The 24,747-nt window shown below is 43.2% G+C and overlaps 1 protein-coding gene and 1 long non-coding RNA gene across 4 annotated transcripts in view; one reads left to right on the top strand and one right to left on the bottom strand.

The window, feature by feature from the left end:
• OXR1 (oxidation resistance 1) overlaps nucleotides 1-24,747 on the top strand; it is a 1,797,650-nt gene that overhangs the window by 432,268 nt on the left and 1,340,635 nt on the right. The gene's annotated exons all lie outside the window — the stretch shown is intronic.
• The window catches only part of LOC146830919 (uncharacterized), an 81,427-nt gene continuing 57,765 nt past the window's right edge, over nucleotides 1,086-24,747 (bottom strand). For both annotated transcript variants that reach the window (XR_014961208.1, XR_014961209.1), the window contains exon 4: nucleotides 1,086-1,888. This is a non-coding gene — a long non-coding RNA (uncharacterized LOC146830919). The remainder of the gene's footprint in view (nucleotides 1,889-24,747) is intronic.

Here is a 24,747-nt window from a genome sequence, read left to right as displayed (position 1 = left end):
CACTTAGTCAAGAGCAAGGTCCTTACTCAAAGCCTACTCCATCTATTGTACAGCAGACAGTATGCCTTTGACAACAGACAGCTAAGGTTGTTTATAAGCAAGACCTTAAAATCTTCAAAGAAAAATAGACAGACATAGGCAAATGATATAGTGAGACATGAATGGTCAGTGGCCAGTGCTTGACTTGTAAAAGAAAGAGGGCTGGTGCACACAACTCTGCTTAGGAGCCCACTGCCAGTGCAACTGCATGTTGTCGCACCAAACACCTAAATCCGCCTCTTTAATCCATTACCAGACACTTCCTTCCCATGTATCTCAGCCTTGCAGCTCTCTCCATTCTGCAGTTGTGACAGTTTGGGCATCTTTCTCTTCCTCCTTCTTTCTGTTTTGTATGATTTCCCTCTCTTGCTCTCTGATGTGGAAAAATAAGTGCTAGTCCCTAAAAGTGAGTGCTGATGCTCCACCTGCAACCAGCGGCTCAAATTAAGCACTGGCAGTGGCCCGCATAGAGCCATGGCCAGGAATGCTCATAGTCAAACTCTATCAGTCTCAGCATTCTGTACCTGCCATACACAGAAATACAGCATCAACATAACCCTCCCAAATAGGAATTACATAGATAAAGATGCTCATACTATACATTATATGAGCACACTTACAGATTAAAAAACACACATATGAACAAATATACATATGCATCATGATGGAAATAAACACCCTTATAGGCAACTACATAGAGAAAAAACAAGTAGGCACTGTTAGAAATGGGGTCTCTAGTTGGCACTGTTTTGCACCCTGTTCAAGTAGGGACCCTCACTCTAGTCAGGATAAGTTACACACCTAAGCTAACCCCTGCTCACCCCCTTGGTAGCTTGGCACCGAGCAGTCAGGCACATCCCAGAGGCAATGCGTAAAGTATTTGTGCACACACACACACAGTAACAAAGTGAAAACACTACAAAAAGGCCCCACACCAGTTTCGAAAAATAGGCAATATTTTTCTGAATAAAACAAGACCAAAAGACAAATATCCAACATACACAAGTTAAGATATGAATTTTCAAAGATTAAATACATTTGGAGCTCTTAAAAATCAATGGTTGTGCTTGATCAGGACAAAGTACCTTTGATGCATCAAAAATTAAAGACGATGCAAGGTGTAGGGGAGGCGAGGTGTTGAAAAAACAGGTGATGCGTCAGTTCCTTACTGCTACAGGAGAGGTGATGCATCGGTTCCTTACAGCAAAACAGGTGTGGGGATGCATCAGCTCCATACTGCTACATGGGAGGTGATGCGTTGTTTTCAGGCATGATGCCATGGCTCCTTATAGCGGTGTGGTGCCAAAAAAAAAAAAAAAACGGTGCCCAGGGGCGATCCTTCAAAAGTCAAGTCACACTGTGTCGATTCAACAGCATTGAAGAAGGCAGAGCTTCAGAGTTGAGTGATGCATCATGGACTTCGATTATGCTGTGCTCGAGATTCATGCAGCAGTTCTTCGGAGGTGCTACGATGAAAAGCTGGGGTCTGCGCTGTAAGTTGCGGTCATTGCGTCAAGGGGGGGACCGTGCTCTGGTGCAAACAGCTGTGATGCGTTGAGTTTTGGCAGTGCTGTGCCGATTCCAAATGATACTTGGAGTCGATGTGTGTATTTTCTTCTTTGTATCACCAGAACTCACTTCCAATGGCCCAGGAACTGGATTTGACACCACTTGGCATAGTAGGGCTCACAGCAGCAGAGTCCAGGTGATTGCAGGTGAAGTCTTTCATGGCCCTGAGACTTCTTAACAGGAGGCAAGCTCAAAGCAAGCCCTTGGAGAACCTTGGAAGCAGGATGTAGAAAGCAAATTCCAGTCCTTTCAATCCCACGACAGAAGCAGCAGTCAAACACTGCAAACAAAACAGACGTGTATTCAGAGGCAGGCAGAAAACAGAATGGTTAAAGTAAGGAAATGCCAACTTTCTAAAAGTGGCTTTTTGAGACCTGCAATGTTAAAAACAACTTCACTAAAAGATGTATTTTTAAATTGCACAGAGACACCAAAATCCAATTTTCTATCAGCTCCCAATTGGAAGATACACTTTTAGGATGTTAAAAGGCAGTTCCAATGCTAACCTATAGGAGTGTTGCAGGGATTCTGCACATACACAGAACTATGAGCAGGAATATGGGACCTCGGTGTATAGGGGCTATGCCTTCCCACGACCTTAGTGCCCACGAACCCAGGACCGACTAGCTATAGTGTCTCACTCACTCTCCTACACACTCACGAAGAAGCAAATGATTAGACACCCCAGAATACAACACTTCCGGTTCTCTAAGGAATCGCAGTAGCAAGACACACCTTTTTGCTCACTCTCTCGTACATGTCCACAATAAGAACTGACTAAAACCTGAATATAGTTCAGAATGTTTATTTTAACTATCTAGCTCTAAAACGCAGTATACAAGCCACAACCAGCAGAAAAATGCACAAGCACAGTTAGCATTGCAGCAAAGCCATAGATCATAAAGGGAGATATCATCATATAAAGATGGTGGAGAAAGGACTATAAAGCCTACCCACCCTTCCCCTGGTAAGAAGAAGTATTATTATTAAATAGAAGATCTCTGGGCTTTGTCAGCAGACCCCATACCTTAGTGCCCTAAATGGTATATTTGCATCATAGGAACCGCATTGCTCTTCTCCCTGGAAAGCTCCTTCTCCAAGTCCGTGTTACCTAAACATGCATCCCCATAAAATCAAAGCACCAGTTTCCAGCAGTACAGCTGCATTAGCCTGTTTTGTCTATGTGCTAGGGACTGACCAGAACAGAAGAACAAGGGGCATTGTTTATCGACCTTGCTCACAGTGTTCAGACTAAACTCCAGGAACAGGCAAAGAACCAACCAAGCAGACGGTTCTCATGTGAAAGGCATAAACAGAGTATTGCAAAAATAAAGCCATGTAGAAATGCGTGCAAAAGCAGCATCATGGCTGCTGGGTTCATGCTAACTTAGTGATGTCGACCATGTGACAGGAGAGATAGGCCTTGCTGTAGAGAAAAATTAATGTAGCAGTTTTTCACCTCCAGGACTTGTAAAACACAACAGTATGTGTCCTACCTTTTAAATACGCTGCACCCAATCCTTGGGCCGACCTTAGCGGTGTTGAACATGTAATAAAAGGAAAGGTTTGGGTTTGGCAAGTGGGCCCACTTGCCAGGTTGAAATAGCAGTTTTAAACTGCACACACAGACACTGCAGTGGCGGGCCTGAGACCTGTTTGCAGGGCTACTCATGTGGGTGGCATAATCAGTACTGCAGGCCCACTAGTAGCATTTGATTTACACAGTGCACTGTACTAGAGGCATACTAGTAAATCAAATATGCCAATCATGGAGAAATCAATTACCATTACCTTTAAGACATAAAGCACTTACACTTTAGCACGTGTCTGCAGTGGTAACATGCCCAGAGTCCTAACACCAGCAAAAACGAAATGCAGCAGACAGACAAAAAAACGAGTCAGAGGTAAAAAGGCAGGAGAAACCACACCAAAAGATGCCAAGCCTAGCAGGCACATATAGATAAAAACAAACACCTATATGTTAAAGGACTGTCCTAATCATAATAAACTGTTCACAAATGTATTCCTATAGATTATACATACAGCTATAGCCCTACATGTACAGGCAATAAGTGCCCTTTTTGGCAGATATACAGACACATAAATGAGAAGTAGAATAGAATATGACAGACACAAACCAGAAGGACTGAAATTCATGGTTGTTGTAGACCCATGTCTCACATGTATGTATGTGTTGGTATTTGTACAGCGTGAACCTAGAAATAGAGCAACAAAGCACTTACGAAGGGAGCGTCCCGGGATGCGAATCAGGATCATTTAAAATGGCAGAGTTTTAGTGGCTGGTGATTCCTATTGTTTCTAGATGTGTTATCTGTAACAGTGAGTCTTCTGATGCTTTCTGAATCACAAGAGTTTTAGGGCAATAGGTAATTTGGGATATTGACAGGATTATTGTCCATATTCTGGGTTGTAGCCAGAGAAGGCCTACTTCCTTTTTCCCCTTATTCTTACATCATCTTTTTCCATTAGGCACAGACTCTGTAGTATAGTTTAGAAAATCTTTGTAGATAAATTCTTCTGACACTGCCATGGAGATGAGGATGGTTCTGTCGCACTACATCTCATCAAGTGGCTTTGAATTACATCACTGCTGTCAACAGGCATGCCATCCTTTTCAGGCAGCATAGGAACCCTGCAATGGCATCTTTTGGAGGCACTCTACTGACAGAGTCCATAAACCTCCCATCAATTCCCCCCACAGGAAAAGGCCTACAAGTGCCAATTTTGAAGGCTTGCTGAGAGACCTCATGCAACTGTCATTAAAACCTATTTTCTGCTATCACCGAATAGCCCACTGTTTACAATCTTATTCTCTTGAGATGCAGGATGAATAAATGCACGGTCCAGGTTCTCTCTTCCTTTCTTTTGCCGATTGATCTGATTTATACACACAAGTTAACTAACCCTAATATAGAACTGAAGAGCTCTTACTACAGCCAAATGCTATTGTTGTAAATGCCCCTCATTACCCAGAATAGACCCTTCTGCCACCGAATGCTTACTTATATAATGTCATGCCAGCCTGCAACCCCAGGGATTGTCCCTCCACAGGGAAGTGTAGAAATAAGTGCTGCTGGTACCTTCTGAATCCTCCTTCTACAGCCCCAATGCCAGCAGAGAAGCTTGTACTGCCCTGCTGCACCCTCTCCAATTCCCTCACCTCTCCTAGGTCTTCACAACATGGACTGATGTGGGAGAGAAGTGGATGATGTGGCAACTCTCTCTGCCTCAGCCAGGCCTGCAAATCCCCAAAGAAAGAAGGGGTTAATGTGGTTGCACTTTGCAGCAGCTCTCGGCCTGGCAATGCTGCTTCTAAGATCAGTAGGTGTTTCCATAGCCTAAGAAGGGGATGTGGGAGATGGTAACAGGAGATCAGGTCGCATTTCTTAACTTGAAGAGACAGAGAGATGATTTCGATGTGGCAGGTAATTAAGAGTGGTATAGGGCTAGGCCCATTTTTTATATTTCATGGTTCCAATAATCAAGGTAACAGAGGAAATTTGGAATGGGTGGAAGCGGGGAAAAGCGTACTAAGGCCCAGATTTATCAATGAGTTGCAAAGAAAATCCTCTGATTTTTGTTCGAAGCAGAAATTCCGTCAATGGAAGCTACGATGCACCTCATAACCCTAAGGCAGAGGGCTGCTGCAGGATTGTTCGTCATCAGTGAATACTCCAATGGACAGTTTTTGTACTTCCTCGAAAAACTACAACATTTCTGTTACCACCCACCTCTGAATCAATCACTGAGCCTTTTCTTCTGTTATGATGGCTGTCAAATACAGTAGCAGCTGCTACCAGCCAGGGGTGGTAGGCGGGGGGACGAGTGGGGGATGGGGGACGGTGGAAGGGAGGGGAAAATGATTTAAAAAAACAGACTTACCTTTTTAACGCCGACTGCCACCTCTTCTTTCTCCATCCTCCTCTCTGCACGGCAGGAAGCACACAGCCTCCCAGAATCCCCTGGACAATCACAACGGTACCTTAGCAGCATTATGATTGGTCTGAGCGGTATGATTCAACGCTCAGACAGGGGATGGCAGGCTGTGTATGTTCTTCAGGCAGGCTGTAATGCAGCCTGCATGGAAAATATGCTAAGTGCGCATGACGCTTTGGCCAGCCCGAAACACATCAGGTGCTGCCACCACTCCTACCCCTGTGACACGCAGGGCACCCAGCCCCGCCAGCTTGGCTTCAGGTGCAAGCTGAATGCAAAAAACAAAATGATAGTAATGGACGTTATCATTTTATTTTTTGCATTCAGCTTGCAGCTGAAGCAGTGAGACGACGATCCTTCGCCTTAGCAGAGGAGCCGCCACTGGTCACATAACACCTCCACGGATCGATACTTTTCATATCCTTGAGGATGGTTAAGAAGGTAGAGGAAAGAGCTCAGACTGCCATAGGCCGCATAACAGTATCCATGGGAAATTCATGTTTCCTGTCTCTGTGCTCTGATAGGCAGGTCACTTGTGTCTGAAGTGTCACTTAAAATCCATTGGTGGGAAATGTCCCAGTCGTGGATACATAGTGCAGTCCTTCATATGTTCCACGAATAAGAAATGGTGCCAATGAGCACCGTTATAATCCGAAATATTCTACAGTTCTCCATAATCTGTACTGGTCTGGTGTGACTTCATCAATAGTGCAACGATTATGGGTGACAGAAGAAAAAATATTGTTGCCCATTTTGTTCCCTACAGCAAACGGACCATATTTACATATCACAGCTGCAAGAGGACCCTCTTTTCTGCCCTGCTGATGATGCAGGAAGGTGGTACCATACCTCCCCTTATAGACATGCGGGCCCAATCAATGCTCAACAAAACAGTCCTTCAAAATGGAAAGGCCTGCAGTAAATCTCTCATGAACTCTGACCTTTTCATCAGTAAGCATAGGACCATCTAATCCGGTCTACTGTCTCCTAAATTTGAATTATCGAAGCACTTTTGTATAAAGGGAGTTTTCAGACAGAGCATGAAAGTGCAAGCTCACTATTATTACTGTCCCAACAACAATAAGCATGGGTAAAGCCTTTACGTGTGGCCCTAGGCAAGCGGATGCACGGGGACAGTTTTTTTGTAATGCAAACATTAGCCACAAAGTGAAAAAAAGAAGAAAATAACACGTAGCACCACCCAAACAAGGAACAAGGAGGCCTTATGCATACAGTAAAAAAAGAATTCGAAAATAAATTAATTGTTGCATTACTTTCAATAAGAGAGTATGCATGCATCCTACCAGACATGTGTACTTAGAAGAGGTACAGATACTGTTTTTAGGTTGAATGCACATTACAGGAAAATATGATTTTTATTTGTGTAACGAAAATGTACTATAGGCTTTGAATAACAGTAACCTGAGTGCATAACACCTAAGGGGAAAGAATGGAAAGAAAAATGCATTGGTACAGTAAAGTGGATCATCTGAACTCCATAGAGAAATAACGATCCATATAGGACTCCTAGAAGACTCCCATGGGTTTCTTCCTAAACGACTAGCAAATCGGTAGGTTCACAGAGCAAAAGCATTTGCTAAAATTATAAAGAATTACTGCAGGTGTTCCTGCAGGGGGATAGGGCAGTTTGAATATGAATTTACATTGATAAACAAAGACAAGAGGCATTTGGCAAAACAGGAACAGTTAGTTTAATCAAACACTACAGCCGGGAGCGCAGCAAACAGAAAAGGGTCTGAGGACTGACTCAAAGTACAATTGTTTTGAATGTCTTTTTATACATTTCTTGAAGCATCATAAAACAATTCATAGATCCTGTTTTGGGAGTTGAATGTGAGCCTTGTCATGAGGCTTTAAATTACTCCCACCTGATGACAAATAGAGTTGGGTCTCAAACTTGCGTGGACACAAGAGGGCCACTGGGTAACGAGTCCAGATGTCCGGCATGGGGAGCGCACAATCACTGCGTGTGTGCTGTGTCCTGATTGGCTGAGTGTTCCTAACTTCATGTGTCATTTAACTTTATGGTGTTTTGGGAATGCAAGCCCCTCTGGCCATGTGCGTTTCGTTGGGGCTAATCTCCCAGGACCATTGTGGTGTCGCTGCCGATCTGTGGGACTAATCTGGGTTTTTCCTGTTCATGCGTTTGTTCTGCTGGTTACGTACTACCAGCGATCTGTCAATCAGAAGCCTCACGCCTAAAGCGCAGGGCCTGCCTGACCACGTATTTTTGACTCGGTGTTGATGGAGAGGTCATATCAGGGGATTTCGACAACATTGATGTGATTTCATTTTTGTGCATACACGTATCATTGCGTACCTTGACATTAATATTATCATTAGTATCACCAGCGAGGAAACTGATGAGACAGTAAGCTATGTTAGCAAGCACTAGGAAAGCATTATGTGACCTACATTCAGGACTAAGTACACCAATCTCATATTTAATATTTGTTTTCGTATGTGAAATCTATGGGATGATTTATTGCTAGAAGCAATTTTTAACATAGAAACAGAATCTTGCAAGTTGTACTATTAGAACATTTCATCAAAAGTAAGGAAACAGATTGCAAATACTAGCCAGGCATCAATTAGCAGCATGTGGGTGGCAGCAAGGACAGTCATTTGGCATCCTAATGAAGTACAATGCATATCTCATCCAATAGTGGATACTGAAAGAATTGTGTGGAGGAAAGTAACATTATGTATCTTTTTTAGAGCATAGCTCTCATACAATCTGAAAAACGCATGTTTTGTAGAATATTGTACAACGGACCTGAATTTCAAAAGTGTAAAAAACATGCCAAGCAGTTTTACACCGCAGTTGGAAAATTTTGCACTGCCAAATTCTCTGCCCCACACATTCCAAACGTCATTTTCACACTCATCAATTGGTGCAAATATTTTTAGCACCGGTCAGTCTGTGCACATGTTACAAAATGACACTTCGCCGGTGACAAATTGCCCAGCACTGGGGCAATTTGCTTAATCTGGCCGCACTTCTTTCGTTTGACCCCATCAATCAACATGGTTTACATCTCTAGATTTACGTTATTATCCGAAATCAAGAAGGAATCAAAATGATCGGAGAGCAGGAATGTGGAATATGTAGATCACCCATAAATGATACGGAACGAGGTGTATTCCCTCTGAATGCGTTGATTCTGATAGAAGATGCAGAGCACAATGACGTGATCCTCTCTCAGCCATCAGCTCCCAGAATGTGCAGCGTGGAGTCGATAGATAAGTAGGATGTGTGTTCTTGTGGTAAATATTTCATTACAGGTACTATTTTTATGCGGTAAAGTCTATTAAGAATAACTCAGTAAATATAAGAGGCAGAATCCGTGGTATTAGAGGTTTTAAAAGGCTTTATTCCTATACAAAGGAATACAATTCGAATTGTAGGCTTTCTATTCCATCACCACGAAAGTTCAGGAAGGAAGGGCATACATTATTGACAGATAATCGGTTTTATAGGAAAATGCATTACAGTGAAACAGATGCAAGAGGCGTAACAGCTGATAATACAGATAAACTGTGCATACGTAACTAATAGAGGCGGGCATATGGGCGTAATTTAATAAACGTCATTATACATGATGTCACAAGTGGGTGGATCCATAAAAGAATCCTGCAATGTCAGCAGAAATATTTGGCAGAGATGCGCGCGCAGCCGCATGACGTGTGATTGACGTGCAACTAGAGGGTGAAGGGGACTTGACATTTAGCTCTACATGTGGAGACAGAAGTCTGGGGGTCATGTCAACCTAATCCCAAATCATATCTAATATCCTATGTTTAAAGAACTGTGTTATCCAAAAGGAAAGGTCTCTAGGATAGAATCTATTCTATACTGACTGTTGGTGCGTGTACAAGCGTCTAAGTGTCTACATGAGATGCGAGGGGGTAGGAATATTCCATGGTAACGGGGCTATGAATTACTTGCATGTGGACAGCGAGGCCTGGCCCTTTGCACGGTAGCTGGAGGAATGTTTACCTAAACTACTAGACAGGAATGCATCGGATGAGGAGCGGAGCAGATAATCTTGAAGGTGAAATACAGTTTTTGGCAGGCAATATGCTGGATCAGGCACCGTTAGCCGCGCAGGGAGTAGGACAAAGTTCATGGATACAGATGCAGGCTCAGACTGGAGCTTTCAGAGGCAGAAGGCAGGAAAAGGCTTGATGACAGAATTCAGGGCCTACTCGCCTGAATCTGTAAAATGTGGAAAGTGAACCACATAAAGTCGGTGGCCTTTCATACTTAGGAATGGAATATCTGACCCATTCATGGCGGAGCTGAAAGAGGACATGTTGACGGTGGACGCACATGTATTTGCGTCTTCAAAACTGGAACTGGAGGGAACATACATGTACTTGTAGCATGCACATGGAGCCGTTGGGGTCTACGATAGGGGACATAACTGATCACAAAATTCATATTTCCTCATTCCCTCCTTGTCCCCTACGGACCCTCAGGAGATATCGATCTTCATCAATCCATCGATCTGTTCATATAGCATCATTTGTTCTTCTTTCTTCTTCCGGGATCTTGAACGAAAACTTGGATGTGGGATACACGATGTGGCACACAGACCACAAATCGCTGGCCCACATTGTAGACATAAGCAGCAACTGAATAGTATGAGGAAGCCAATACCTAGGAAGGATAGGATTCTCCATCCCCAGGCTGACAACACGCCCCAGAACCAACCGGACCAAGTCCAGGTGCCTGGACTCTGGTGGATCTGGCTTATAATCTTATGAAGGCGGGTTATGGCTTTATATACTGACGGCGAATTTTCTGGTATGAAAATGCAGCAACTTGATCCGATGACCCTACAAGCTCCGCCCCTATCGGCCAGGATGACGTCAAGGACAAGACGATTTTGAAGCACAACAATCCGCATAGCAGACTGCTCTTCTGTTAAATTGCCTAAGGCGGACGTAGTCTCGTTCACTACTGCTTCAAGGGTTCTGGTTAATCTACGTATCAGCTTACTATTAGTGACTGTACCTATATAGGGAAAGAAACCTTTATTGAAATCTGTGTATTTTTCCCATGCTGTTTCAGTGTAATCGACAATTGGGAGATCTCTCTGTTGTCTATTGTGTACTAAATGGGTATTTCTATGATAATCAGGAGGAGCTAGGAAAACAGGTGGCAGAAGGAATGCTATGTAACAAGTACCATCCCAATCTAAAGGTAGACATATATATGCGGTCTGGCCACATATGAAGTAGGAATGATGGGAAGCTCTAAATGTAGACTTGCCTTGATCACTGAATTTTATTACAGTGGTGCATTTACTATGGCCCATGTGTATGGAACCATTCTTTCTTACACATAATTCCCCTTTTACTGGGAATACTGACATGGCGGGCAAGATTGGTGTAGCTTCAGATTCAACGTTCAGGATCATGAGGTTAAGTGTAAAATTACCTAATCCATATACTTCATTTTCTAGATCAGTTCCTGTTCTTTTGGGAAGTCCCTCCTTGTTAGGGTAGCAGACTTTAAGCAAAACTAGGTTCAGGTTTCCCCATACCCAGTTGTCTTGATAAACTGCGGAATTTGAATCTAGGGAATTAATCAAACTAAACCATGCTCCACAGGAGCCATTATGTGTGAACGGATATGGAAAGAGGGGCAAAACTCCCTTATAGTTCGGATAGGGAGGGAGTCGGCCACATATCCAACAATTTGTGGCATTGCTGGTCTGATGGGAATGATGTAACATACTGATAAATGTGTTGTTGCGCAGCGCAAATCTGTAGGACAATTCATGCGGAGGTAATTCGCTAAAAGAATGTTCTGTAGTTACATTGTAAGCACGCTTAAGAATAGGGTAATACATATGCAATAGTATGCTGAAAATAATGATCAGAAGACTTAGAAAAAACAAAAATAATAATGTTACTATGCAGTGACTACGAAGTGATTTACAATACGCATGTTTTTTAAGCTGCATCTGTTGATTTCTTTCTCTATTCCGGTCTAGAGGATACATGTCAGAGACAAATTCAACCGATTCACCTTGGAGAGGACTTAAACAATCAAATTGTCTGACTTGCTAGACCTCAATTTTAGTTTGTAAAGTTCTGGTTTTGACTGCTCAACCAAGGGGAGCTTTGAGTCTGTCTGTGAGGGAATACAAGGTTGAGTATTCACACTGGATGGTAGTCCATAAAATTTCTTGATATGACTCGAGTGCAACCACCCTTTACGACCCTCAATCTTCACGGCTGTCCTTGTAGTGAGTAGAACTAGCTTCGGCGACTTCCACCTAGGCTCCAGTTGGGTCTTCCGGTCGAAATTCCGGACCAGAACCAGGTCACCAGGAACCACGTCATGGGGCTTCACCTCAGTATTATCGGGAAAAGCTGCGGCTACCTGTGAACGACAAGATTGTAGTGCAGACATCAAGGAAGCCAGGTAATCTGTCAGCATATTACAGTCAACATCAGTGATTTTGCGAGGTATAGGCGTCCCCCACATATTTGGTGGTCTACCGAAGATCACCTCGTACGGGGATAGCCCTGTTCGAGAATGTGCTACCATTCTCATGTAAAAGAGCGCAACTGGTAAGGCTACTATCCAATCGACACCTTTTTCTCTACATATTTTGGACAATCTAATTTTCAGGGTTTGATTATGACGTTCCACGAGACCTGCTGCCTCGGGATGTCGGACACAGTGGAATTTCCATTGGTAGCCTAACAAAAGGGAAACGTGTTTCATTAGTTCGGATGAGAACGGCTGGCCGTTATCTGAGTAGACAACACGTGGTAAACCGTACCGTGGGAAGAATTCTCGAACTAACTGTTTGGCAGTAGTCGGGGCAGTGTAATCTGAAACCGGGTAGGCTTCTGTCCAACGGGAAAGAGCACAGACAACTACGAGAACATATTTGAATCCTCGACATCGTTCCATCTGGATATAATCCATCTGGAGGACTTCAAAAGCATGATCGGGAGGTTGAAATCCACCCTGCTCTTCGGGGATGCTTTTACCTGGATTAAACTGACAACATATCATACAGGTACGAACTTTTTGTTTAGCTGCTGCTCGCAAGTGTTTGTTGAACCAAATGTGTTGAATGCTGTCTAGCATAGCTTTTTCTCCTAGGTGCGCTGGACTATGTATTGTGTTAATGATGACTTGAACCATAGAGTCGGGAAGAAACCATATAGATTTTTCCTTCGTCATCCATCCTTGATCCGTTTGGATCCCTCCTAATTCAGTCCATTTCTTTATTTCTTCTGGTGTAGCATGTGTCTGTATGTCAATTACATCAAGGGCGGGATCCTTAACTGTCATGCAATGTGTTAGTGTCTGAACTATTGTCTTTGTCATGTCAGTTGTGAGAGTCTGATTCTGAGCAGTCTGTTTAGCTGTTCTGTCAGCTAGGTCATTACCCTGAGAAATGATATTGGTAACTTTTGTATGGGCTTTGCATTTCATAATCGATATTGCAGTGGGTAGATGAATCGCGTCCAATAGGGTTTGAATGAGGGGTCCGTGTTGGATGTGGGCACCGTGAGAAGTTAAATAACCTCTCTCTCGCCACAGTACGCCGAAGTCATGGACGACTCCGAATGCATAACGTGAATCTGTGTATATGTTGACTTTCTTATTTTTGGCTTGAATACAGGCTTGTGTCAGAGCGATGAGCTCTGCTGCTTGAGCTGACAAAGTGTTAATACAATTTGTTTCAATGACTTCAGTGTCTGTTGTGACTGCGTAAGCGGCCACTAACTCTCCTGTACTTGTTCTCATACATGACCCATCTACATACAATGTCAAGTCTGGATCTGACAAAGGGATATCTGTCAAGTCTTGTCTGGGTTTCGTCGTGATAGTAATGACTTCGACACAATCATGTGCCAATGGATCTGTTCCGCCCACTGGTAACAGTGTGGCAGGGTTTAACGTATTACAACGTCTGATTTCTATATGTGGCTGAAACAATGTCAGTTCGTAACCAGTGAGTCTCGCTATAGTCAAGTGTTGTGTTTGTGTGCGGTTCAAGAGAACCTCTACTGCATGTGGTACTTGTACTGTCAATTGGTGTCCTAACACTATGGCATCGCTTTGTCTGATAGCTAAAGCTGTTGCTGCCACCGATTTCAGGCACGCAGGAAGAGCCTGAGCTACTGGATCTAATGTACTAGAGAAATAAGCACATGGTTTGTGTGATCCTGCTTGTTCCTGAGTGAGTACTGACAAGGCAGTACCTTCGCGTTCTGTAACAAAGAGTGTAAACTGTTTACTGTAACATGGTGTTGCTAAAACAGGTGCTTGGCATAAAGCTTTCTTTAAGCTTTCAAAGGCGTGTGTATGTTCTTGAGTCCAAGGGAGGACAGTCGATGTGGCTGCCTCCTGTGTTGTCAACTGGATGAGTGGTTTTGCTAGAAATGCATATTGAGGGATCCACTGCCTACAGTATGAAGTGAGGCCTATAAAAGCCCGCACCTCCTTTTGTGTCTTGGGTGGTGGCATGTTAGCGATTAACTGGATGCGGTCGGGTGTAAGCTGCCTTCCCTCCTTGGACAGCGAGTGCCCAAGGTAAACAACTCGCTGGACACAGAATTGCAGCTTAGAAGGGGACACCTTGTGCCCCTTGTCAGCCAAAAATTTTAAAACCGTCAGTGACGCTGTTTCACATTCAGGTTCGCTTCGGGCGGTGATCAGCAGATCATCGACATATTGAAGCAAGGCAGTGTTAACTGGCATGTGGATACTGTCAAGTTCTCGTTTCAGTGCTTGGCTATAGATGCTGGGGCTTTCTGTAAATCCTTGAGGTGCGCGTGTGAATTTAAAACTTCGTCCATTTAAACTGAATCCGAACAGATATTGACTTTCCGGATCTATTGGGACGCTAAAGAAAGCATTCTTGAGATCAATTACAGTGAAGAACGTTGCTTCTGAGTCAATAGCTGTTAGTAATGAAGAGATATCTGGGACCACAGGGTATTGTGGTACAATACATTTATTTAATTCGCGCAGATCAATAACTAATCGATATACTGGTGGTGCTTTTGGATCCGTTCTTTTAAGAATCGGAATTATCGGGGAATTACATACATTGGAGTCGGTTTCAACAACCACTCCTTGTGCAATGAGCTCGTCAATGATTTGCAGCAAAGCCACAACAGCATCGGGTGGTAACTTGTATTGTCGCATTCGTGGTAGTATTACTCCTGTTTTTAGTGTGACACGATATGGTGTAATATTCATGCAACCAACATCAGTGGGGCCTTGTGCCCATAAATGTGTAGGTAAATTCTGCAGTCGGTGATCCATGTCTCTGGACACGTAGTGACCTTTGAAGTCACGTAAAAATAGTCGTACTCCTTCCGGAGAACAACATATTATAGCTCCTAGAGCTTTCAATGTTTTTATACCTAACAAGTTTTCTGGACATGATTTAGTAAGCAATAAATCTGTAGTACGTGTCAATGGACCGATCGTAAGTGGAAGAGGTTGTGTTACGTCATTTATTATAGGTTTTCCTGAGAATCCAAGGGAAATATTTTGTGAGCCTGAGAGGGGTGCCCCTGGAACTTCACTGCGTCTTATAGTTGTTCTGCTTGCCCCTGTATCAAGTAAAAACTTTCTGTCTTCCCCTAATAGTTCACTATGTACATAAGGTCCCTCTTGGTCTACAGGAACCTCAATAAGGGGTAAGCCAACTTCCCTCTCTAGGCTATGTCATGTATATCGCTGATAATCGGGATAATCTGCTTGTGCATACTGATACATCTGTTGTGTTGTTGCTTGTGTTGCAGCAATAGGCTGCGCTTGTGGTGGTGCTACGGTCTGTTGTGGAGCTCCCTGTTGCGGAGCTAGTTGTTGCGGAGCTAACCTAGGTTGTGCATGCTGAGAGATTTGTTGTTGATTCTGATCCTGTCTAGGTGGACGTGGTCTCTCCTGGGTTCTACCTGTAGCAATATTATGTTTCAGGACTGGACAATCGTGTATATAATGACCTGGTTGTTTACAATAGTTGCATGTCCCTTTCGTAGGACCTGCGGAATCACCCTTTTGATGACCATCGGCTGGAACTGACTGGGCAACAAGCATTTTCATTTTTGTATCTTTCATACGTCTTTGTTCGTGTTCTTGTTCTTCTCTAATTCTATTGTGATGATATTGTAACATCTGTAACATCTGTGATGGGGTATTACCTTGCCAGGTACTTTCGAATTTCAATACTCTATTCTTGACTTGTAGCAGAGAATTTTCAACTAATTTTGTCACAAACAGATGTGGATATGACTCACTACTGGCTTTTATACCACTATTTATACCAAAACATTTTTCAAATCGGGAATAGAAATCACTAGTGTCTTCATCTGGCTTTTGTTTACAGGCTGATATTGCACCCCAGTCTTCCTTCTTCGTAGTTAATAAACGTGGCAGTACCTGCACTAGTAGTCCTGCTAGTTTCCCCAAGTCCTGCTCCTGCAGCTCGGGCCCTTTCTTCGTTTTCTAATGCTGTCCAATCTATCTTTTGGTCTCCCACCTCCCATTCCTTTTCTTTGAGTTTCTCGTAAACACCGGCGGGTAATAGGACTTTTAATATTTTCATAATGTCGGGGTAGGTATACTCTCCCATGAGTAACATGTCTTTTATTTCACGGTGGAAACCTGCTGGATCCTTGTCATGGCTGGGTACTACTTTCTTCATTTCTAATAATTCCAGTTTAGTTATAGGCGTGTACACAAACACGCGTGTAAAGTTATTACCGTCACCTCTGATTGGGTGTACTTCGCGTAACGGGTTCTGTCTATCTATGTGATACATTTTTCTTCCTATGATGGGAACTGGAACGTGTTCTGGGCATACGAAAGTTAAATATTGGTTTCGTTAATACTTTCTGGACCTCGCCCTGTTTGGACAAAGCGATATATATTGTCTAGATGTTCAACCATTCCTGGTATCGTCATTAAATATAATGTAGCTCGTCGTATACGTAGTGATGATATGAGCAATTTGTCCTGTCTACCTGGCACTGGATCGTATCTACAATCCACAAGCTGTTCTTTAAACATGTCGGATGTCGCTAATTGGGGTGTACGTTGGAGTGCTAAATCTCTAAGGGTCTGTTTATTTCGCGGCGGGGTGGCAAACATGTCTGTCGTACCTCCTGTAGCACCATCTGAGGCGCTAGGCACGAAAGGATTCGTTGGACGTAGGATAGAGATTGTGGATGCGGGAAAAACTGTAGAAACGGACGGACCTGTGGGAACTTGTGTAGGAGTTTGTAGTTGCGGGGATACAGACGGATGCTCTTGGTGTTGAACACCATCGGCAAGCGGTGTGGGTGGCATGGCATTAGCATACTCGGGAGCTACGTCATCTAAATAGGAGGAAAGGAAAACGTCCTTTGCTGTTTTGGGATGTGTTTTGGGATGTGCTTTTATCGGGAGCAATGGAGGAGTTAAGTCTTTCGGTATTTCCGGGGTAGCCTTAGGTAACCCTTCGGCCAGAAGAGGATACATACCATTCATAAGAGTGTTTCTTTGTCTATCTACTTGTTCTGAGTTTACTCGGGTACCTTCCTCAAGTAATAGATTTTCTCGAGTTTTATTTGAATTCTCTCTACCTTTCTCTTCCTGTCTGAGTGCTTTTTCTGTACGTCTGTATGATTCTTTACGCCATAATTCAATGGCATCTTTCTGTGACTGTCTGGCTTTCTTTTTCCATAATTCTTCTTCTACTCTCATGATGCAATCTGCATCCCAGGTCCCCGCTGCGGGCCATCTCTGATTTTCTGGCAAATCCTTGGTGTAGTCCACCCATAAATCAAGAAATAATACGGCATCTAGGCCATGCTTATGATACATAAAGTACCCGGGAGTGTCCCTAGGTGGGATGGGAACAGCTTCTTCGAGTACACCTTTTCTAGTTTTGATCTGTCTTAGTTTCGAAAAGAGCGGCATTTTTAGACCTTATTACTAGAACACACTTTATAAAACACAATAATGAACAGTCATTCACACCACAATGTATAGAACGTATTATAACATTTAACATTTAACAGTTTTAACGAACAATGATAACTAATAGAAAACTAGTTACTGACATAATACTGACACTAGATAATACTTATTTATATGCAAGACATACTATATATACTGCTAAACAGTACAGATACACTGCTGAAACAGTGCAGACCGGATTTGTGTACCCAAACCCGTCTTGACCGGCACAGACTATGTGCACGTAAAATGCCTCCCCGGTAATGGTACTCACCGGGTAGCTCGGAACGGAAGGCCTCGGAACGGAACTGAAACTGGACCGGACTGGACTCGACTTGATTGGACTCGAAACTTCGGAACCTGGTGGGCCTCTGTATACCTCGGATCTTGCTCTCTCAGCTAGGCTCTGGTCGGGATACTTCGCACTTCTCACCGCCTCGTCTGGGTGTTGATCGCAGCCTCAGTCGCCCCCGCTTGGCCGGAGGGAGATACAGGAAATCCTGCAGGTACGCGTTTTTGTCCGTTCAGCTGTGGCAGGAGACCGGGCCTGCAACGCACCTCCGGCGCGTGAGATGAGAAAGTGTCCCTGTTCGGGCGCCAATTTATGTGGTAAATATTTCATTACCGGTACTATTTTTATGCGGTAAAGTCTATTAAGAATAACTCAGTAAATATAAGAGGCAGAATCCGTGGTATTAGAGGTTTTAAAAGGCTTTATTCCTATACAAAGTAATACAATTCGAATTGTAGGCTTTCTATTCCATCACCACGAAAGTTCAGGAAGGAAGGGCATACATTATTGACAGATAATCGGTTTTATAGGAAAATGCATTACAGTGAAACAGATGCAAGAGGCGTAACAGCTGATAATACAGATAAACTGTGCATACGTAACTAATAGAGGCGGGCATATGGGCGTAATTTAATAAACGTCATTATACATGATGTCACAAGTGGGTGGATCCATAAAAGAATCCTGCAATGTCAGCAGAAATATTTGGCAGAGATGCGCGCGCAGCCGCATGACGTGTGATTGACGTGCAACTAGAGGGTGAAGGGGACTTGACATTTAGCTCTACATGTGGAGACAGAAGTCTGGGGGTCATGTCAACCTAATCCCAAATCATATCTAATATCCTATGTTTAAAGAACTGTGTTATCCAAAAGGAAAGGTCTCTAGGATAGAATCTATTCTATACTGACTGTTGGTGCGTGTACAAGCGTCTAAGTGTCTACATGAGATGCGAGGGGGTAGGAATATTCCATGGTAACGGGGCTATGAATTACTTGCATGTGGACAGCGAGGCCTGGCCCTTTGCACGGTAGCTGGAGGAATGTTTACCTAAACTACTAGACAGGAATGCATCGGATGAGGAGCGGAGCAGATAATCTTGAAGGTGAAATACAGTTTTTGGCAGGCAATATGCTGGATCAGGCACCGTTAGCCGCGCAGGGAGTAGGACAAAGTTCATGGATACAGATGCAGGCTCAGACTGGAGCTTTCAGAGGCAGAAGGCAGGAAAAGGCTTGATGACAGAATTCAGGGCCTACTCGCCTGAATCTGTAAAATGTGGAAAGTGAACCACATAAAGTCGGTGGCCTTTCATACTTAGGAATGGAATATCTGACCCATTCATGGCGGAGCTGAAAGAGGACATGTTGACGGTGGACGCACATGTATTTGCGCCTTCAAAACTGGAACTGGAGGGAACATACATGTACTTGTAGCATGCACATGGAGCCGTTGGGGTCTACGATAGGGGACATAACTGATCACAAAATTCATATTTCCTCATTCTGATGACTTTATGTCTACTAATGCATGGACTGAATAACAAGGAGTATGAACACACAAGCTACAGAAGTGCGTTGGCCACACCCCTTACCTTATATGTGAAGGTAAACCATCTTTAGCTTTACTGTTCAATTCTCATATGTGTCCCATCAGCCAGCATCTATGTAGCCACTTGCCCCAATCCCGGGACCATGTTGGTAACACTGAGCGGCATCTTTATTGGTACATCTGCGATCATACAACCCTTATGAATTGCATTAGAGGCTTTGAAGCTGATTGACAGCCACAAAGAACTGGTGTGTGGCAAGAGGTGGAAATGCAACAACAGGGAAAGGTGTTCATTCGCCTCTCTGTAGGAACCACCGGGGGTGCTGACCCGTGCACATGTGACATTGAAATACATGGGAGTCTTCATACAGAGATGTCCCTGTCACCCTAGATCAACCTTGGACTCAGGGTGGGACAGACCAAGTGCACACTGCGCTTCACCATGACTGCAACGCTTCCACACGCGGTTATCATCGGTGCTGGTGGTGTCTCTCCACTTAGAAATGGCACTGGACTTTGCCTATAACCAATATCAATCCATTCAGCACCTGAACAGTCGCAAGGGCTGTTGTCCACCTCCACACTGCCAGCTACCGAAAAAAGAAGGTCAAGCAAGGATTCAGCGCACGACTTTGCAAAAGCAGTTCATGGCATTGATCCGAAATATCTTGACAGCCTTTTCTGTGTGCGGACAAGATAAAAATACTTAATAGATACTGAAAACAGAAGGCACTATCAGAATTCTAAAGCTGACACACAAGCCTAGCAGAGGAAGCTCTCATATATTTACTGTGACAGTAAAATGTTCCTTCTGATTAAATTTTGATTATGAAAAGTGAGAGGTGCACTATAAGAGTGGTCACTTTCTGCCATTTCTGCGGTCCTAAAGAAAGGCTAGCAGTGACAGATGATTCTGTGTGTGAGGTGCAACAACATGGAATTAACTTCCCCTTTATTTTTGGTCAGACCCTGTCCTTCAACTTTCAGCAAGGCCTCAATCTCTTCCTTTTTCCCCCTGATTAATTCAATTACTAGATGCCATAACTCAAATATCTGTGCCCAGAAGCAATTTATAGACTAAAGGGGCCACATGAATGCAATCACTCACTCTGGAAATGAGATCAGCTTGCCTGAGAGACATAATGCAATTGACGATATCCCAGAAACAGGAATTATGAGAGACTTCATCGGCAGTGTTATCCACATAATTGTGGATTGTACACACAAGTAATATAATTCACCCTCAGCTACATAAATTGCAGATTTCAACTAAACAAACTGGGGCCAATTCACAAAGTAATTTTACCATAAACATAAGGTTATATCGGAAAAAACCCTTCATTTAACTCTACTTGGAATTCACAAAATGGACTCCAATGGGAGGCGGGAGGGATGGGCAGAACAGGGAGTGGTTTCCCTTGTAAGTTTGTGAGCACCCACAAACCTGTATGCTTTGAAGCATTCACAAATTGTGATATGGCTCCTTCCCACCATGGAAATGGTCGGATATTTGCCCCAGCAGATGGCTAGAATAAATCCCATTCTGAGATTGAAAGTTGGACATACCACCTCGAAATCTGAACGAGAGATAGAGGAGAAAGAGGTTTCGTTGTAAGACAAAATGATTGGCCTCTGGAGGCAAAAATGTGGATTTGAACATAGGACATGTTTCCCCTTGCCTAAAAATGTGTTACATAATATTTCAGTCTATGCTTTGTGAAGCTTTCCAGGCATATTACCAAAAATGTTTGCAAGTTATAAATAGCAGTAAATCTGCAACTGTTTGATCCAAATCTTGTTTTCTGAATTGTCATTAATGTGTTTCTACCTCAAACTGAAACAGATCAAAATTCAATTTAAAAGTGCGGCATGTGGTGCCGCGATGTCGCAGGAAATTTGCGAAGGTTAACTGATCAACTTTCATTTGCTGATTGCTGCATTCAAATGTTAAACCATTACAGAGGAGCAGAAACATTTGCCCAAGCGATATCAATGTATTTTAAAATTCAACACAGCAGAATAATACTGCCACAGAATGTGCCACATTATCCTGCAAAATTTGCCTCATCCTTTCAACAATACTGTTTAGTAGGAGGGCAACAATGTATCTGTTGGTTTCATTCTTATGTCCATGATTCGGTTGTATATAGCTGTAATCACCTTAGATCCAAATATTCCTATGTAAAGTTTTTACTTTTGTTGTAAATTATTCTTCAAGCGTTGGTATTTTTTTCAGAATGTTCTTTATTGCAAATCAGTTCTCAATCATCCGTTCCACAATTTAGTTACCCCTTCTGTATTATTTGGCTCTTCCTAATGCCAAAGGCCTCAAGCATATCTATGATCCTGGGGTTCCAGGACCGGCAACGGCAGAGCTTCAGAAGATCCTGTGTGTTCAAGAGTTTAGTTTCATCAAATGATGGAGTAGATTCTCTCATATGAATAAGACCAGGAACCGCATGGTATTGGCAACCTCTCTGCCACAAGGAAAAGCGGACTGTGCTTCTTTAACCAGTCACTCGTCTCAAGGAGCTCACAGCCAACTACTGCTTGCATTCCTGCATGAACACTTGTGAATGAAATATCTGCAGCACATTTGTTTTTCAGAATGAGATTTTCAATCCGAATACATTTAAAATTAAGATTTAAGAAACCCTGTTATCTGTTCAACTATGGATATTCTATTTCGAAAGAATGTGCATTTTTAGGACCCTCTGAAAACCCTGTCACTCAAAGGACAACCACACATGGAGCCACTTTATTAAATTTAATTCACTCCTCCCTGGACTGTAGATCTCAGAGAGGTCACACACAAGGAACAGAGGAATTTGAAAAGAGATTTCTTCTTTTGCCTGCCTGCTTTTCTGAAATGTTAATAATGTATTGTTTGCTCTTCCTCAGGTGTCCTTTAAAATTCAATTTGCAAAAAGATGAGAAAATGGATTTTCTGAAAACAAAGTAAAATCCAAACTGCTTTCTGCATTTGTGCTTCTTCATGAAAATTCCACCTTTTACTGGTTACTTCACACTGCTGCCACACTGTATTCCTCTCCAGTACATATGAGCCTCACTTACAGATTTAATTCATCCATCGTCCCAGTGAGTAGATTCTGGGAGAAAAACCAGGAACGATCAGCAACCATTACCTTTTTTAAAGTAATTTAAATCCTTTTGTCCGAAAATCTCTCCTCCTAGATTACTTCTGTCACACTCAATCTTCTCATGTTAGGTATATTTTCCCATTGAGGAACTGGGGTGGGGTTGGGGGGCTACTGAGGGGACGCACTAAATAAGCCGCCACTCGTAGTCAAGCATAGTTTTCCCTGCCTCAGCCAGCAGGCATACTGGGTCACAGTGTTGCATGTGCTGCCCCCCAAGGTGCTAAAATGATGACATGTTACATATACAGTTCCACTTCTGTGTCTTATTGTGTGCCCAGGTTTACATTTAATGGGTGCGTGCAGGGTCCTCTGGCACACAACCCAGCTACTTTTTTCTAACCACGTCTGGGATTTGGCAAAGGGCCAGACCCTTCCCTCAAGGCCCCCCAAGGGCACTGTATGGGTGATTAACTCAGTGCTCTTCCCTGGGAGACCTGTTTCTTCCTGTGCATGTTCTTAACCTCTTCTGTGCCCATGACGAGATAGTCTCGTCATGGAGCACGGTCGCGCTGTGCCCATGACGAGACTATCTCGTCATGAAACCCGCCCACTAATGTAACGCCCGGCACAGGAGGGGGAAAGGGCGTGGCACAGAAGGGGTTAATTGGACCATTCATCTGAAGATACAGGAGACCTTTTGCATCAGGATTCCTTGATTAGCATCAGAGAAATAAAAATGTGGAAACACTCATTGAGAAACTATGGGTGATGAGGCCCACTGTTAAAGCTGACTGGGGGAATATTATTTCACATTTAGGTACAATAAAGCAAGTAGACTTTTTAGGTTTATGTCCCAATCCTGACATCAAAACAAAAAAGAATTATTGTTAAGACTCTCTCAGATCACTCTAAATAAAAATATTGCACAATATCTATTAGGCAACATATAAAATGAAGGTAAATACCATCCTCTGTGGCAGATGTCATGTTCTCTGCATGTCCCATTTGACTGCTTTCTATTGCATTTTAGACTTGGGAAAGACTGCACTCACCCATCCAGACTGTATGTGTTTCAAAATGAAGGGGCATATTATCAAGGACGGCGTTAAAATTATCCCCGCTTCAGCGGTAGGAAACTGCCGCTACAAGTGGCGATAATGGGCTTGATAATATGCCCTTGAGAATTGCAATAGAAGCCCATGTTGTGGTGTAACATGGGCTTCTATTGGAATTCTCTGCAGCATATTATCAAGCCCATTATTGCCGCTTTAAAGCGGCGATAATTTTAACGCCGTGCTTGATAATATGCCCCGAAATGCTTTAAAAGTTTAATTAACACACAGTAACGACTGTGCCGACGGTCATTATCATAAATAACTGGATCCATTTCGGGTTTGAGAGTGTCTTTATGAAAGCATGACCTCCATCCACTGCCATTCCGAGGAAGGCACGACAATGGCTGATGTGAAAATGCTGAAATATATGGTGGAGAAGTTGAGCCATCGCATGTAATAGAAACCTAAATTGACATACTGTAGGCGTTGCTATTGAGGGGAGATTCTCTTTCCATAATGACAGGCTAGAACTGATTGCCGGCTGTGAACAGAATAATTGCATTCGTGCACATGTCAAAGCCTTGTGATTGCAATCTGCCCAGGCCGATGCTTTATTGTGAAGCCTATCGCTTCTGTGAAAGAGCCTGGCGATAACAGAAGGAAATGGCAGGAGACCTGGATGAACCGTGAAATGTTCATCTACAGGACACGCTGAACCGCAAAGATAGCTAATCACAGACCACTTGATCTAAACTGTTGGATGCGGAAATCACCTGTAGTGTAGGACTATATTCAAGTGAGATGTAGAAAGACAATTATTTGTTGTAAATCTCAGTTTTTAGGAGCATGGGAACTAAGCGACTTTGACCAGGGGTATTGGGCTCTAGCAAGGACAAAGCAAATGTTCATTTCTGACCATCGGTATCTGCAGACTGGAGCTGAGCCCACTGATAAACAATCACCACAACGGTGGTACATCTCCAAAAGTGAAGGCCGCCCCTGCTGAAAAAGCCTGGGGCAGGAAAAGCTGGTAAATGAATGCGAGTAGCTAAATTGAGTAGAACAAATGTGAAAACTTGTTTAACTTACATTTCTCCAAATGTCCTATAATTCTATTTAACCCAAAGGAAAGGTAGAATTGGGTCCTAAGCAATCCCGATACAAGAAATG

This window comes from Triturus cristatus, chromosome 5_1 (genome assembly GCF_964204655.1).
Source record: "Triturus cristatus chromosome 5_1, aTriCri1.1, whole genome shotgun sequence".
Lineage (NCBI taxonomy): Eukaryota > Metazoa > Chordata > Amphibia > Caudata > Salamandridae > Triturus > Triturus cristatus.
The sequence above is the reverse complement of the archived record's forward strand: the minus strand, read 5'-3'. Positions and strand labels throughout refer to the sequence as shown.